The sequence below is a fragment of the Cebus imitator genome, unplaced genomic scaffold, assembly GCF_001604975.1.
Source record: "Cebus imitator isolate Cc_AM_T3 unplaced genomic scaffold, Cebus_imitator-1.0 Scaffold24, whole genome shotgun sequence".
NCBI classification, from domain to species: Eukaryota; Metazoa; Chordata; class Mammalia; order Primates; family Cebidae; genus Cebus; species Cebus imitator.
The window spans coordinates 5,436,634-5,455,543 of NW_016107339.1; the positions used below are offsets into that span (position 1 = coordinate 5,436,634).

The 18,910-nt window shown below is 35.1% G+C and overlaps 1 protein-coding gene across 4 annotated transcripts in view; it reads right to left on the reverse strand.

The window, feature by feature from the left end:
• ZNF385D (zinc finger protein 385D) overlaps positions 1–18,910 on the reverse strand; it is a 691,222-nt gene that overhangs the window by 17,350 nt on the left and 654,962 nt on the right. The window lies entirely within an intron of this gene.

Here is an 18,910-nt window from a genome sequence, read left to right on the forward strand (position 1 = left end):
AAATCATTGCTCTATTTACAAAAAGGTACAATTCAACACAAAGTACAAAAATCATCAATATTAAAAGAAGAAGAACTCTAGTCTAGCATGTCTATTAAATACATGCCCTGTACCAGGCTGTATGCAGAGAGTTTGTGGCAAAAATATTCAGATATCCATAGCCACTATTCACAAGGAATTCACAGAATGGCAACATCGTGCTGTTGTCACATTGTTTTATGGGTTAGTCGATTATGAAAATGTTGATTTACTGTAATCCTAGAACCCTTCTGGCTCTAAAGTCTGATGCTAAATCTAGAGAGATCAATCTCCAAAGTAAAACTACCCTGTCTTAACTTTATTTGGGTATGCACAGCTCCCCTTCCAAGTACGCCAATCACTGTTATGTTAGCAATGTTTGCCATACTCAATAACAAATTGCAAATAAGTTCTACACTCATATCCTATCTACACATATACTACTTTTTTGTCTTCCAGCTGGTCCTTAACTTCCTCTCCAAAATATTCCAAGCCTGCCTCTCCAGCTACATCTGTTATTGAAACTGCCTCTAATTCCATATACTGCTATGGTCACTATCTAATGCTACATTGAAAAGTTCATGATAAAGAGACTTGGCATGGATATAAGGATCAGTGGTCTGTCTGCAATGAAGTGTTGTCCGCATAAACATTTAATTCCTGTTGGTTCCTTACCATCAAGAGTCGACTGCAGCTACAGAATGACTCTTAACTGGGATATCTCCTTTCATCCAGGCATAGGTGTGGGAATAGGGGTGAGGTTTTTTATTGCTTTCTAAATATGGCATCAGAAACATTAGTCAATAAAAAGAGAAATGAATCCTTGTTTAAAGGCTGTTGTATAAAAGAATTCATCTGGATCTTATTTCCTTTGCCTGACACTTCACACACTTTCAATCACTTATTTAGCTGCTAAGATCATCAAGTAAGTCTCTTTCAGTGTTATAAAGAACATTTACCAACCGAGTTTTCAAAATCATGCCGCTAATCGTGTCTCATGGCTAGAGAAAAAGAAGCAAAATTACCCTAACACCAAGTTTTGTCACTAGATTACATTTATTCCCTTGCATACTGAAAAGTCCACTGCCTGATTAGTTTTTATTTGCCTGCTAAAGTTTCATTATTAAAATATGAAGTAACAGCCAAAAAATTTATCAGAGAACCTAGAGAGGGGATAAAAATGACACCTTTAAGATGGTGCCACAGCTGTTTATTGCCCCTGCTATACCAGAAATGATTGTTTGAAAGCATGTATACAGGCATCTGTGAATAAACAACAAATAGCTAATTTGCTAAGTGTTTTATACACTTAAAATAATTTCATATACTTAGAAAACTGTTCCATTTTTTATGTTGTATAAATCGTATGTATTTATAAAGTAATTCCACAGTATAGAGCTGTGAAAATGAGAAAATTCCAGAAGTTAAGAAAATTTCCCAAAGTCACAAAAGTAGTATATTGTGAGCCAGAGCAAAGCATTTCATGGAACAAGTAAATCAGATTTTGACTCTAAAAAAAAAAAAAAAAAAAAAAAGGTTGGGAATGATACTCTTGGCCATGGCTGTGATTCTCCATGGTAAGGTCACAAGCAGCAGTGGGCTAAAACCACTAAATTGTTCTTAGGACTAGCTCTACCAGGAGTGACAATTGTAAATACAGATATTATATTTAAACTTAGTGTGCCCACACACTAAAGCCAGTGGGATACTGTGGGTATTTACTTCATGGAAATCTACTATGGTAAAGATCTCCCTAGTAATACCCTGCTCTAACAACCTTTCCTCTGGATTGACTTGTTTATTTCGTCTTAATCTGAAAATGTCACATAGTATAGATCATAGTAATCCTAAACTAACTTTCCTATTTATAGTGCAATTTGTTAACAAAAACATAGAATAAACAAAATCATGAATCTTCCGATTCCTGTGACATCTACATTGGTGTTTCTCTGACCCCAGAGGATAATGTTCATTTATACCAAAGACAACAGAAGATTAGAGACATCAGATTCGCTATGCCTAGGGTTTAGTAAAGTATTAACATTTCTTAAGGCAAGTTCCTTGCATGAGACAGGCTTAGGGGAATTAATATAAAAACTCAACTTCTGATGCATCTACTTTGTGGAATACTTTTATTTAACCGCATAGCTAAGCATATATCTGTTATTGTCTAAGCATCTATTAATGTGAAAGAAATACAAAGTTATATTTTTTATCTTAAATTTAATATGTAGATTTTGACTCCATAAAGATAGAAATACTATTAATTTATAAGGAGTCATGGATTTTCCACTTACCTTTGTTTCAAGTGATAAAGGAGTTTTTTAAACCAAGAAAGTAAGGTAAATATATGTTAGGATTATGGCTTGTTCAAAGAAAGTCACCTGTTCTATACAATGCACACAGAATTGCATATAGCAAAGATGCTTTCTTTAATATGGTACATTAAATTACCAGTTATAAATAATTATTATCCACACATTAAAATAGAATCTTAAATGAATGATAATGTTAACAGGATATACCCTTGACATGATGTGATGAAAACTACTTCTGTGGTCTTCCTTTCCGTAATCCCTGTGTAACCATGAGAAAAACAGAAAACAAACCTAAATGTAAAGACATTTATCAAACTTCTGACCAGTACTCCTCAAAACTAGCACGGCTATCAAAACAAGGAAGGTGTTCAGAACTATCACAGTCTAGAGGAGCAAATATGAGAACTCAGTGTAATGTGGGATCCTGGATGAGATTCTAGGGCAAAAGAACATTAGGTAAAAACTTGGAAAATCAAATAACGGGCTTTAGTTAATAATATTGTATGAATATTGATTCATTAGTTGTGACAAATGTACCACATTAATGTGAGATGTTAACAATAAGAGAAGACATGCAGGGTATATGGGAACTTTCTGATATATTCTTGTACCTTCTCTGCAAATCTTAACATTCTAAAATTAATGTCTATTACTTTAAGAAAAGCAGAATTACAACCAGTCAACAAATGGTGCATCATTCAAGTTAATTTGTAGAATCATAGTCAGAAAGGACCTTCATGGTTTCATAGCATAGTTTTCTTAATTTTTAGAGAAGTTTCAGTAAATTTCTCAAAGTTACATAGTGCTCTAAGATAGTAACTAAGACTTGACGTTGCATCTCCCAGTGCCAGATCTAGTGCTTATTATTTTACCTGCAGTTACTCATGCACTCAAACTTGATTTCATAAACATTTATTAAGCAACTATTTTTTGCTAAGTTCTATCCCAAGCCATTGGGGATAAGAAGGCTAATAAACATAGATCATGTACTTTGTGGCAAAAATCGTTTATAAGACATCCCATAAAGGCTTGAAGTAATAACTATTATTATAAATTTAATAATTCTTAATCTGCTTTGTTCCTTGCCATATGCTTGCACATATACTGCGATGAAATGGCCACTCACTAAATATCAAAAGAAAACAATGAATAAATGAACAATAATAGCTAATCATGATGGAAGCACTTTTAAGGTATTTACAAGTATTAACTCATTTAATCCTCATAAAAAAACAAGAGGTGCACAACATTTGTATTATCATCATAGCAAAAAAATTGAGGTATGGAGAAATTTGGGAACTTGTCCAATGCCAGAGCTGCCAACAGGTAACACAATGATTTGAACACAGTTTGGCTCCGTTGCATGTGCTCTTCATTTATTTATTCCTGAAAATTTAAGTTTTCATAAGATAATTTGAATTATTCTTGATTTATTATCCATGATGAAAGATAACATCTTAAACATTTGACCATACAGGAAACTAAGCATGGCCCAGGCTAGAGTCAGTGATGTATATCCAAACATCCATTATGCTAAGGTATTAAGTTGCTCAAAACCATTTAGAAGGAGCACAGAAAAGGAAAACCTATACCTCTCAACTAACCTCATGTGCAGTATGGTAAGAATAAACCATAGGCTTTCATTGCACCTTCTTTTCCCCCCAATAGATGCGAAACTAGGAAAATGATTCACTTTTCTTATAGTTTCCCAAAGCCTGATTCAAATTTCTTTGCAGTATACAACCAAAAGCTGTGGAACAATACATGTGACAAGGAGTTAAAAATAATGGGTGAAACTCAGTGAGAAGAGAAAGATTTGAGATGGTTTGGGCTTGCATTTCTGCGCAATTTTTCTGCCAGCACCCTGTAGCAAATATTCATTATTGCAACTGTCACTATTTGGCTTTGGCAGCAAAACAGAATGCTAATGTGTTGTGGAATGGGACTTCAGTTGAGAGTAAAAGGAAATGTCAATATTCAAAGTGGCCCATATGTGACCTTCATCTTGTATAAAAATGTTGTAAATACTTTTTTAAAAAATCCGTAAAGCATAAGGAAAGATTTCAAAAAATATCAACACTTGAATTTTGGATAGTAACACGAAGCAGCCAAGTTACATGGTCTGGGCAAGAAATTGATTCCTCTGGTTACAGACTTCATAACTCAAGTGGAAAACCATAGGTGGGTTATTAGAGTTTTCTCTCAGGTAACAGGGATTAGTGTAATAACCCAAAGATGCTCATCATGTTTTCCTGTAGATGGAAGGCTCAGAAATCCATCGGATGTATTTTGTTCTTTGCTATGTGAATTTAAGTCTCACTCAGACTTGCTAGCAAATGAGGAAAACAGCTGCTTCCTCATAAATATGCTGACATTCTGAAGTATAAAAAGGTGCTTCTGACCAAAAAAACCCAGCCTTTAGAAATTATTCCTGGCGGTTTCTTTTCTACCAATTTTATTTTATTTAACTAACATTTATTGAGCACAGTACTGTACTCTCAGACTCAGGTTGGAATGGCCTCTGCACTGGGCTATGCTTAAAAGTCCCCTTATTTGTGTATTTTTTTTCTTGTAAAATAAAAAAAGTTTCTACAGGATTCTGTAACCAATTGAGCAGATGGGAATTATGGGAAAGGGAAGTGAGAATTGAATTGGGTGTCCCAAAGGCCAGAGTACAGAGGCTGAGAGTTCATGAGAGAGAGAGAGAGAGCGCGAGCGTACACTTATGAGTGTGTCTGTGTCTATGTGTATGCATGTGCATGTATGGCTATACGTGTATATCCGTGTATAAGTATGCATGTGTTAAGAGGTTATAAGATATCACAGCTTCTACCTGGAAACCAGAGAAAGAGTGGCTGTTTTTGTACACATTTGGCCACCCCCAAATCACTAAAATGTATGTCTATGCAGAAAAAGACCCCCTACCCTAAATTCCACACTCCCATCTGCTAGAGTGGTATAGCTGTAGAAGTATCTTAAGCTGCCTAGAAATCCCAAGGCCACCAAATTGGGGAGAAATCGAGTGCTCCCCTCCACTTTGCAGGGTACCCGATTTGGGTGCGTCCAGTCATCAGCCAGAAGTTCTGGCTTTGGGCTCAGCTTCCACTTTGTTCTTGCAAATCTGCTTCACTACTAGGCTCAAGGTTGATTCAGGTGAGGAGATTCATTATTCTCCATGTCACAAGGACAATTCTTGGGGAACAGAGTGTAGAGTTGCTAGGTGAAACTTGATACCTATTTAGATACATGGCATATAGTCTCCATTTGTACTCTTGGCCCTGAAAATTTTGGGATTCTGTTTTATAGGACAGCTTCCATATATAGGACCCTGTATTAATCACAGGAGGTAAAAATTAAATGCAGTATAAGTTGTATATGCAAGAGTAATAGGACTCATATAAGAGTGGAGGGAATAATGAATTCACTCTTCTTGAGAAGAATAAGCTGGAAGAAATATTACCAGAAAATATTAGAAAAATGAATTGTACTTCAAACTGATTTCATTGCATCTCTAATGGTCTGTGACTTGGAAGTTCCATGCAAAAAGTAATCACGTATAATTTTAATCAAGTGACAATTTCTTCCCCATCGTAGCCTGCATGATGCTCTAATGTTCTAAGGGATTGAGTGACTAGAGTATTTCTTTCTACCTTTACACTATATGAAGTAAATTTCCCATGTCTTTTATGCATTAAAAATTTTAGAAAGAAGATTTTTAAATTTTCAAAACAAAAATATTGAACTGAAACCTTTGAGATGATTTTCAAAGCTGTCTAATTTATTATCTGTTTGAGGCAACTACATCAAGGATAGATTCATATACCGAGATAATGGTATCTGTTGAACTCACTATGTGCTACATACATTACATGCAAATCAGACCACAAATTATTCTAATGAAAAATATTAAAGCAGAAGCAGATCCCATTTAAAAAATTTAACTTCTGGATTTCCCTTTTTTTTTGTTTGTTTTGTTTTTTTGAGATGGAGCCTCACTTTGTCACCCTGGCTGGGGTGCAGTGGTGCGATCCCAGCTCACTGCCAGTTCCATCTCCTGGTTCAAGTGATTCTCCTGCCTCAGCCTCCTGAATAGCTGGGATTACAAGCAAACACCACCACACTCAGCTAATTTTTTTGTATTTTTAGTAGAGGCAGAGTTTTGAATGCACCTCAAATGATCCACCCACCTTGATCTCCGAAAGTGCCAGGATTACAGGCATAAGCCACTGCACCTGGCTGGATTTCCCTCTTGATGCCAAATATCAATTCAATTAGTTTCATATGGACTGGCTATTTTCTACAAAGATCATGTGATTTGAGAGGGCAATGTTAGAATGCTTTCATTTTGTAGGATATTTTATCCAAAATTTAGGCCATTCCTCTTACTCATTCAAATTTTGGGGTAAACAGACTGGAGAATCAGGTTGCCAGGACAGAGCACAGTTGCAGAAGCCCCAAAAAGAGGTGATAATCAGGACCAGGTCAGACACCCTGACTTGGGTTAGGCAGCGGAGGGTTGAGCTAATGAGATAAAGAAGGGGGCAGGGTAATCAGATCACGCGGGAGAAAGAAGCAGCGGCTCCTGAAGCAGAATCTCAATAGGAATTGTCCAGTCCCCTAAAGAAGGTAAGTAGGATCCAATATTGGGCCAGCCAAAGCTAAGACCTATGTTAGATCGTCAACCTCCCCATCTCTGAAATGCTCTTAACCTCAAAATGGACTTTCTAGATTAACCTGGGATTTCACCAAGCCACAGCCTGTATTCTCTCTAGACAGTGGGCCTCCCCCACAACCTGAAAAGAAAGAAGCCAGCAGAAAAAGACAGATGTGAATGAGTGAAGCAGGCCAACTGACAATGATAGTACTCGGGACATGTCCAGCTTTACGATGCTTTGATTATTGCATTGGTAAAAGACAAAAATATAAACTTTCTGTAAAACTTCCAAATTTAAGTGTGTGTGCGTGTGTGTGTGCGTGTGTGTGTGCGTGTGTGTGTGTGTGCATGTGTGTAAGGGCCAAACTCTTCTGTGTGCTCAATGTGGGATTTGGGCGGCTGGTTCTGAAAGGTATCCTAGGAGACACCGGCTGTGTTCTCAAACACTGCTCATCTTCACAGTGGTTACAAGACTGGTCAGGTGGCTTGACGTAAGCTCGCCCTCAGAATACAAGGTCTCTATTTAAACAGAGATAAGCTGATTAGAGTTAGTATCATTACTTTTCCCCTCTACCAGGTAAATTGCCCTTTTTCCTTTCTTTAGAATCCATAAATTAGGGACTCATTCTGGGGAAGAAGCCTCCATGTCTTTTTAGCATAATTTAATATCACAGCGTTGTCCTTAGTTGGTAACAATCACCTCAGCAATCTATATCAATGTTTATCATGTCAGTGCCTTAATTTCTAAGTCAATGAGGATTATATTCTCTCATATAGTATATAAATATACTCCATAACATAACTAGAACAGTGTCTGCGAGATAGTTGGTAATTGATAAACATGGATGCTGCTGCCATCAGATTTGTTAGGCATTTGCTTATCTTTTAAAAGTTGGAGTTATATATCCCTGTCAGGTAGGTGCTAGACTGAAAATTGGCCTAGCAATAAAAAAGCATATTGTCGACCTCCTAAACTAAGTTTTCATCCTTAATCACTTTCCTCTAACAATTTTTCAAACAATATTTCTTTCATTCTTTTCTTTATGCTCCTTTGACTCTCACAACATATACCTATGATGGAGCCAAGATGTTGGGGAACTTTCATGAGTCAAAAAGAATCCTATTACTATAAACTAGTCATTGTGAAATTTTAGTATGCATTAGAATCACCCAAAGAGTCTGACAAAACACAGACTGCCCAGCCCCAGCCCCAGCACCAGAGTTTCTGATTCAGTATGTATACGGTGAGGTTTGAATATTTGCATTTCTAACAAGTTCCCAGGTATTGCTGCTGCTGCTGATCTAAGAACCACACTTCAAGAACCAATACTGACAGATCTGCCAATTAGTTTCCGGTTTAGATTAACTGGTCTCAGCTGTAAAGCTAAATGTTATTTAAATAGCAAGTCTTGAATGCAAGAAGAGGGAAATGAGAGATTGAGTGACCAGTGTCCTTGTTTGCCTGTGACTGAGGGAGTCCCTGGGACATGGGACTTTCAGTGCTAAAATTGGAACATCCCAGGCAAGCCAGGACAATCTAGGCACTCTAAGAGGGAAATCTAGAAAAAATTAGAAAAAAATATTTAAAAAAATTTTAGATACTATCTAATCAATGAATTTCATTTCTTTTTTCTTTCTATTTTTGTTTGTTTGTTTGTTTTTGTTTTTTTTTTTTGAGACAGAGTCTCACTCTATTGCCTAGGCAGGAGTGTAGTGGCACCATCTCGGCTCACTGCAACTTCTGTCTCCTGGGTTCAAGTGGTTTTTCTGTTTCAGCCCCCCAAGTAGCTGGGATTACAGGGGTGTGCCACCATGCCCGGCTAACTTTTGTGTTTTTAGTAGAGACAGGGTTTCACCATTTTGGCCAGGCCAATCTGGAATCCCTGATCTCAAGTGATCCGCCCTCCTCGGCTTCCCAAAATGCTGGGATTACAGGCATGAACAACCATGCCTGGCCTAAACAATGAACACTTCTTTTGAAAGATGCACTTTTTTGGGGGTTTTGAACAATGAGAACACATGGACACAGGGAGGCGAACATCAAACACCTGGGCCTGTCAGAGGGTGTGGAGCTAGGGGAGTGATAGCAGTGGGTGGGGGGATAGGGGAGGGACAGCATTAGGAGAAATACCTAACGTAGCTGACACAGTCATCGATGGAGCAAACCAGCATGGCACATTTATACCTATGTAACACACCTGCATGCTCTGCACATGCACCCCAGAACTTAAAGTATAATAATAGTAATAAAAGAGATGCACTTTTTGATATATATGCACTTTTTGATAACAAATGAGGAAGGATAGAGACACATTCTGATCTTTGGAGCAGAGAAAAATAATGATGGGAGCCTAATTAACCTTCTACTGAGCAGCTAAACCAGGGTTTCTTTTGTAAGAATAAACTTTTACCTCCCTAAATTAGAGTTTGTATATTCCTAAAGGAATTAATTTTCTACTTTGCTCACAGATATTTATTATAAAGCACAGTTCGTCCTCTCCAAATATAATTTAAGCCAAAGTAAATTAATCGAAACCTAAGTTCCTCAGAAGGCAAGATTGTTGGCCTTGTTCTAGTTAATTGAGTGGGTCTGGCTATTGTACATACAATTGATAAGCACCAAGACAAATGGGTGAGTTTTATCAAAATTTGTGGGTTTCAAAATAATGCAAAAGGGAAAGAAAAAGAAAGACAAAAAGAAACTCAATTTATTCCGAAGGTATTTTAAATGATTTGGACGCCACTCGATTAGGAAACTACCTTTTCATGCTTCTAATAGAGATTTTATTTTTTCTCCAGTAAAGCAGAATGAAAAATAAAAAAGTCCTCTAAAATCTATGAATGGTAGCACCCCTGTTCCAAGAGGTTTCAGAGGAAAAAAGTACTGCATGCTACAGTAACAGTTTCTGTTTCATTAATTAGAAGAACTGTGTATTGGAAACTCAGTTTGAAATCTGGCAAGAAATCAAGGCATGGTTTTCAGTACTTGCTTTTGGTAGTTTATCTGTTTAACATACATAGTAATGGCCTTCTTCCTGCTGGCTATGTGCTTCAGGTTAAAAGTAAGGGTTTGTCTTGTGTCCTCACTATCCATGATATCTAACTATTAAAATTACGACATGATAAATCATGAATCTTGAAAGATTTTACTAATTGAAGTTGAGCAAAAAGTGAGAGAAAGCTTACCTCTGGTGATTTAGAATGTGTAGGGACTTTAGAAATGTGAAGATAGTCATGCCAAGTCACTTAGGACACAAATCCTTGGTCTAGAATCGTGTTAGGCAGCACATATAATAAAAATGAAGAAACTATTGGCAGCTCTTTAGTTTTTTTTGTACCACAGAGCTTTCTTGAAGATAAGAAAACAAGCTCCCACAATGGAGGGCGTAATGATAAAATATTTAATGTGGAAATAATTTAGAACAGTATCCCATCTGGACTCAGACATTTTATTGTATGTGGAAGAGTTATAATACTTATCATTTTTCATTACAATGTTAGTGTTTCATAGATTAGCTATGCAGAAAATGTTTTAATCACCAGAAAGACACCATGATGTAATCAACAGAAATATACCAATATTCACTTGCCACAGTACATTGCTCAGACATCTAGATTAAAGAATTTTTCATATTTCTGGAGACTAGAGAAGGAATTTTCAGGGAGTGAATTCTACTGGATAAATCATTGAAAATGGTTGGCAAAGAGGATGGAAGCATAGAAGAAGAAGTAAGAAAAATTACAAAAATTGAGAAAATTTTTTAACCAATAGTTTTTCAGCAACTCTTGAGCATTCAGTTTTAACTGCAAGCGGAGTTAAGACAAAAACTACCAGTCATTTCACTTGAAACAGCAATATATTATTATTTTTCTCTCTGCAAAGAAGGAAGGAAAAGGGGAATCATCATAATACAATGATTTCTTGATAGAATTTCTCTTTCCAAAGTAGTTTAGTTCCATGTTGTGTTAATATGTTTCAGTTAAGATAATTTTTTAAGAGCTAGAGGACACATAAAAATTAGAGAAAACATGCAAATTAATATAGAATAGGAGAAATCAAAAGTCTACTCATTATTTACAGAAAGGTTGGCCACTGAAAAATTGTTAGAACTGCTGGGAAAATAATACGATAATTCTGGAGCAAATGTGTCTCTTTCCCAGCAAAGCCAACGGACCTGTTTCCCAGAAGCCAAGATTCCCTTTTTATATTCAGAAACTATATAAACTAGATTTTCATGAAATTCCAAATGTATTTCTCCTATTATTCTCATTAGCTATCACATAGCTCCATAAATTCCAAACTATAGCAGACTGCCTCTTGCACAAAAATTTGCCAAACTGTGTATTATTCTTTTCACATTTGAGAATACATTCATTATAATTGTATCACCATTTCATCACAGCACTATTTTAAACATTTTAAAAAAGTCAATCTCTTTTTTTCTAAATGATATGGAATAACAATTTTTATTTTCTTAGGCCTCATTTAAAAACTATTTTTAGCATTAAACAACTTCCCATCTAATTATTTAGGTATATATTTTAGAAAAAACAACTTATTGGTTAGCTCTGTCAACCAATTTTTAATTCAATACTTTAAATATATTTTAAGGCAGTTTTGTATTAATAAAGTATACGGTCTAAGAATTAATTTCAAAATAAATCTGTATTATCTCTGAAACCATCCATACTGGCCACTCTAATCCTGTAAAATGCTAAGTATCTTTATAGCTAAAAAAAAAAAAAAAAAAAAAAAAAACAGAAATCTAATCCCATGTGACTGATCTCTCAAAGGGTGCTGGCATTTTTATTTTATTTCACGCATTGGGATCTTGTTACATGAGTTAAATCACAACATCATATTAGAGCCCATTTAATTCAAATTGAAGTTCTGAAATGTCACCATTAATTTTGATAAGATAATGTTTAAAGGTAACTCATAATTAAGCTTTAGAAGAGTCATTGTTTTATTTAGGATACATACTTGTATAGCTGTTTTTATTATCAATATTTCTGTTACTTTTAACAACAACCCTACTGTGAAAATTAAAAGCTAGAGCTGTGAGTATATTGTTTTTCTTTATAGATAATGTTTTAAAAACAGGTTAATTTTCTTGGTACGTAAGATCTTATTTCTTGTGTATCATGTTATCTATAAATATGCTTTGTAGCAAAAGTAGGTTCTTTTGAAAAGGCTTCTCTAGCAAGGAAAAAGCCTTACCATAGATGTGAGACTAATTTTGTTCACATCGTTACTGGCAGATTCTTCTTTCCGAGGGAAGAAGCCAAGCCAATAATGCTAGCGGTCTAGGACTGAATGTGTTGAGTCAAATGTCTGAGTGGACAGAGAGTGTGTGAGGCAGAGAACCAATCAAGCCTGATACTTGGAAAGCTGTTGCCAAGCGGTCAAGATCACAGCCAGGACACAACAGCCAATTCACAGGGCTGGGGAAAGAAGTCAGAGCCAGAAGGCAAGCTGGGTGAGAAGAAACAGGTCCCGGGGCATCTAAGGACTCAGCTTGAGACCATGGCAGGCAGACAATGTGCTGACCTTGTCAAGTTATTTTTAGCATGACAGCCTTACTTCCTTGGACCGGGCTGTCATGGTTTTATTGAGGAGGGTGCTCACAGTCACTACTTGCTTCTCCAGAGAAGAGGAGGAGAGGCAAAGAAATGGATGGTAGCTGTGGATCTAGAGGCTTTGTGCTTTATTTTATGGTTCTGGACCACACATTAGGAAACTGGGCAAAGACGGTGAGGGCTTGCGCTTTTCTTCCCGCTCTTTTGTTCAAGTTACCCATTCTCCACCTCAATAAAAACAAAATAACTAACTGAAAGAAAGAATGAATATAAATAAGAAATGTACGTATGTATTTCTTTCTTTGAGATTTCAATCTGCTTCCATAAGTCACCCCTAATTGAGGACGTTTCCAGAGAAGGCAAATTAAAAACTTCTTTTCAATTTGCTGGGGAATAAAGAAAAGTGATCAAGGATTGGGCAGACTGGTTAATGGAATTGAACTGTATGATTTAGTTCAGTGAAATCATCTTTTCTCAGAAGCTCGTCAATACAACATCCCGGGATAGGACTCAGTGTTATAAAAATACAATGCTTTTTACCAAAACAAATTCACTTAGATAATTCAAGTGCACACATAATTCTAAGTGTTGGAGGAATTCTTGAAGAATGCTTAGACATTGAAAAAAATTATGTATTTTGTTTCACACAACACATGATATATGCATTTCTGGCACTGCAATGTCATAATTTCAGTAGTCATTTGCTTTTTTAAAAAAATTTATTTATTTTACTTTAGGTACATACTATATCTGGCATCTCTCCCCATGTGATACCTCCCTCCCCTCCCCTCCCTCCTCACCCCCGGCGGTCTCTCACCTACCCACCCCCAGCTGCCCCCAGTGTGTATCATTTGCTTTTCTTTAACACTTAGAAACATTCTACTGTGACCTAACTTTCAGAATATAATTTCAACACCGGTAACAATTGCCTTTCTGGCTGACTTGTCAATCTGAGTTAATAAATGTTTCCTCATCCTGGAAGTTTAATTAACTTAAATTGAATAGATCTGAATGAGATAGAAATTATTTGTATTTGCTTATTAACTTTTTTTCAAGATAAGACAGAACTAGAAAGGAGAAGAGTAAGAGACACGTGTCTTATTCACCCTCTTAAATTACAGATTTATAGAGAGAGATATTTTGTGAGCTTCTCCTTTTAAGGGACATTTTTATCAGTCAGTCAAGATGGATCAATATGATGAACCAATCAATAAAACTTGGATGAAATCCTTCTCTATCTTTGAAGGTACTATCATCACAGGTACTCTGTTTCTATTGAAGGTTGTATCCTGTTAAGATTTCTGAGATGCTAATAAAAAAGGTGTTACCAAAAATGATGATTTATAAATTCTGATTTATAAACATCACTGAAACATGCAAATGAATAATAAATGCCAAGTAGTCTACTATCTGTTTTGCAAGATATATGTTACATAGCCCACTTAAAAGGATAGATTATGCCCCACGCAAAATAAGATAAAGACTACTTTAACTACTTTTATGTCTCATTATTTTTTGCTCTTTTAAAATCTCCTTCAAATAAAGTGGCTTTCTCAAGTTAGTCCAACAATCTAGCTAAACACCATTACTGTTATATGAATCGGCTATCAGGTATAACAATTCATTATCTCAAAGGTAAACATAAACAGTTACGAAATTTAAAAAATGCACAGAAAAAAATTAAAAGTTGCAAGATAGTAGTAGCATCCTACATTTCTTTAGTTCTTTTTAATTTTCAAATAAATTTTGTATCCACTTCTCTGTTTTTATCCTTGGTACAATACCGTGAGAAAAACATTAAAGTTCTTTATGAAGGAGAAAACTAGCTCATTGATATAAAGTCACATGCTAGAATCATATAGCTATTAGTTGACAAAGCCATTATCAGCATCAAGATTAAAGTTTATTTTTGCCACTTGGTAGAAAATATTATCTTTGATTGTAAAGAGCTAAGTATTAAAAATTGCATAGTATTAATAGGACATTGCATCAATTATATATTTTTTATTTCTGCATAAATATTGCTAAAACTATGCATATGACTAGAAAACTATATATTCTATTTTGAAATAATTTTATAACACTTAGAGTAGAGATATATGCATTAAACAGTTTTGTGTAGTAATATTATTAGGTAATTTAAGTTTAACGTACCGTGTCAGATTTCTAATACCTACTGGTTAAATTTATCAAGGTTTCTATCCTTCTGTTTACAAACTGTAATCATTTAAAACATAAAAAAGGCAGTAACATTCTTTCAAAATAGAGGTTAGATCGCATCACTCTTCTCCTCCAAATACCACAATGGCTTTCAATTTTGTCCCATGTAAAAACTAATGTCCAAACAAAAGCTTTCCCCATGAGATCAAGAGCAAGACAAGAATGTTCACTCTTGCTGTTGCTATTGATCACTGTACTGAAAGTTCTAGCCAGAGAACTATTAAGCAGGGGGGTTGGGGTTGGGGAAGACATCCAGATTAGAGAAGCAGAAGTAAAACTACCTCTATTCATAGATGACATGATCGTATACATAGAAAACCTTAAAATATTCACCAAAAAACCCCAAAATGAATTTCTATACACTAACAATGAACAATCTAAAATTAAGGAAACTTTCACTTACAATTGAATGAAAAAGAATAAATTCTTAGGAATAAATTAACCAACAAAGTGTAAGACTAAAACTACAAAACAATGTTGGGGAAAAAAAAAAAAAGAATACCTAAGTAAATGGAAAGACAGCCCATGTTTGATGGTTGGAATACTTAATACTATTAAGATGGCAGTACTATCTAAATTAGTCCACATATTCAATGAAATCACTATTAAAACTTTAACTGAGTTTTTAATATAAATAACTAAGCTGACCTAAAATGTATATAAAAATAAAGGGATACTAAATAGTCAAAATGATATTGAAAAAGAAGAATAAAGTTAGAGGATTCATACTTCTTGATTTCAAAACTTACTAAAAACTGTTAAAATAATGAAAATAGTTTGGCATAAGGATAGATATAGATCAATGAAAGAAAATTGAGAGTCCAGAAGAAAACCCATACATTTATGGCCAATTTATTTTTAACATGAGTGACAAGGCCATTAAATGGGAAAAGAATAGTCTTTTCAACAATGATGTTAAGACAAATGAGTATAAACAAGCAAAAAATAAATAAATAAATAAATAAAATTGGACCCCTGCCTCATACCATATGCCATTCAAAATGGATCAGTAACCTAAATGTAGGAGGTAAAACTAATGCTCTTAGAAGGAATGATAGGTATAAATATTTGTGACCTTGTAATAGGCAATGGTTTCTTAAAATGGAAATAAAAGCATAAGGAACAAAATAAATCATAGATTAAGTTGAATTGTATCAAAATTAATTTTTTGTGTCAAAAACACTCAAAAAGTGAGAAAACAATCCATTAAATGGGAGAAAATATTTGTAAATTAGGTATCTGATAAGTCTAGTATCGATTATATATAGAGAACTCTTGAAAATCCACAATATGAAGACAAACAACCCCATCGAAAAATATTTCAATAGACATTTCTTGAAATAAGGTGTATAAATGATCCAATAAACACATGAAAAGATGCTCAACATTAATCAAAACCACAGGGAAATACCATTTCACAACCACTAGGATGGCCATGATAATAAAAAAAATTAAATTAAAAATAAAATAACAAGTGTCAGTGAGAATGCAGAGAAATTGAGATCTTCAAAAGTTACTGGTGGTAATATAAAATGGTGCTGTCACAGTAGAAAAAAGTAGTAGCTTCTCAAAAGTTAAATAGAAAGTTACTATATGGCCTAGAAATGCTCCTAAATATATATCTAAAATAATTAAAAATATATGTATAAACATAAACTTATATTTATACCCATAGCAGCAGTATTCATAATTGTCAAAAGGTAGTAACAACCCTAATGGATAAGTGGATAAATAAAATATAGTATTTCTATAAATAGAATGTATATTCAGCCATATAAAAAAATATAGTACTGATACCTGTTACAACATGGATGAACCTTGAAAGCACTATGCTAAATGAAAGACATCAGTCACAAAATACCATACATTGTATGATTCCATTTATATGAAACATCCAGAATAAGAAAATCCATAGAGACAAAGAGTAGATTAGTGGTTGCCATGGAATGGGAGAAAGGAGGAAAGGGGAAATTAAGAAGTACAAGGTTTCTTTTCATGGTGCTGAAAATGTTCTGGAATTAGAGAGCTGCAGTTATTGTATAACACTGTGAATATAGTAAAGACTTCCTGTTTGTACACTTTAACATGGTTAAATAGTGAATTTTACATTATGCAAATTTTATATCTATAATTTTTTAAAGCAAATTTCCTTGCAGTGGTCAAAGTTCTTCTGTGATCGGGTCCTCCATTATCTAGCTGACTTTCTTTCTACCCTTTCTTTCATTCCTGGTCTAACAACCGCACTGCATCATTGGCCTTTGTGCTTTCCTTCAAGCACTCCAAGCATGCTTTCACCTTAGAAACTTTGAGTTTGTTGTGCCACCTATCTGGATACCTACTCATCCCCTTACCATCTTCAAGACTGTCACCTACTCAGTGAGGTTATGCCATCACTCTGGATAAAATTGCTACCTTTCTACCCATCCCTGCAATTCCCCTTTATCTTTCTTGCCTTTTTTTTCTCCATTGCAGTTATCATATTCAAACATACTGTGTAATATATAACAATATAGGATTGATCATTTTTGATGACCCCCTACTGGAATGTAAAAGCCACAAGGGCAGAGTTTTTGAGTTGTTTTCTTCTCTGTTGATCCTTAGCATCTAGAATGGTTACCAAAACATAATAGATTCCCAATAAATATCTCTTGAATGAATGAATGAATGAAACAACCCAGAAAATAAAGTGTTTCTTGGGAAGAAAGAATAAACAGTAGGAGGAGGCAGAGGAAGACCCAACACTAGTGTGTGATTGCATTTGCATGGATATAATTTTTCATATCTTTAAAATTACTGCATTCTTTCATTCAAGTGTGATTTAACTAGGTGATTTAAGGAGAGTGGTTATGATTATTTTAATGACAAATTTTATTACATGATTTCCAACATCCTTCCAGCTCTAAACTATCATGATGCTCTGAAAAACAGGATTTTATTTAAAATCCTCAGCTGTAAGATCCACAGAGTTTCTAAAGATGTGATTAATAAGTTAATTTATGAATTACACACAAGTAATTCTGCACTAACCCTTGTGTTTTCAAAGGCCAAAAGCTAAATTAGCTAGGATAATTGTGGAAAATTACTTTCTACATTTGGAAAGTTGTGCCAGGAATTATATCAAGGCATTATTGTCAAGACCTTTTTTTTTTTTTTTTTCATTCTGCTAGGTCAGACAGAAAGGGGTAACGTAGTCCAGAAAAAACGTTCCTGAGATGCTTAAGGGAAACAACAACAAAACATTAAGGAGCTGAAAAAAAAATTGAGATAAAAACTAGTGATGCAGGACAAAAAGACTGCAGAAGAATTTAAACTCCCAGGCATGAAGTAACTATATAAAACCTAGGAAGTATAACTCAAGGTTAAGAAACAGATGATGAGGGGCTGGGCACAGTGGCTCACACCTGTAATCCCAGCACTTTAGGAGGCCAAGGCAGGAGAATCACTTGGGTCCAAGAGTATGAGACCAGCCTGGGCAACATAGTGATATCCCAATACTATTTTTTTTTAAAAAAAGCAAATTATCCAGGCATTATGGCATGCATCAGTAGTCCCAGCTATTTGGGAGGCTGAGGTAGGAGGATCGCTTGAGCCCAGGATGTCGAGACTGCAGTGAGCTAAGATCACACCACTGCTCTCTAGCTTGGGTGACAGAGAAATACCATGTCTCAAAAAGAAAAGAAGTCAAAAGGAGAGGAGGGGAGGGGAAGGGATGGAGAAAAAAAAAGGCAAGGCAAGGCAAAGGGAGAGAGGGAGGGAGGGAAGGAGGAAGGAAGGAAGGAGGGGAAGGAAGGGAAGGAAGGGAAGGAAAGAAAGAGATGAAGCTGTTTTCTCTTTAAACCCATAAGTAAAATGCACTAAATATGGTTCTTTAAATCTTGTTCTATACCTAAATGGATTTTATATACATTATTAGAACTATTTAGTAGTTATACTTTGTTTATCCTTTTTATAATTTCATTTTTACAGAAACATCATAATTGAGTAAAAATACATATTAACATTTTTTTTCAATTAGTCCTATGAAGAACCTACCTGCTGTGTTGACCCAGGGAATCTATATAAGAAAATTTTCACCTAGTAGCTGAGGACAATTTAAAGCATAGTAGCCAATAAATTGATT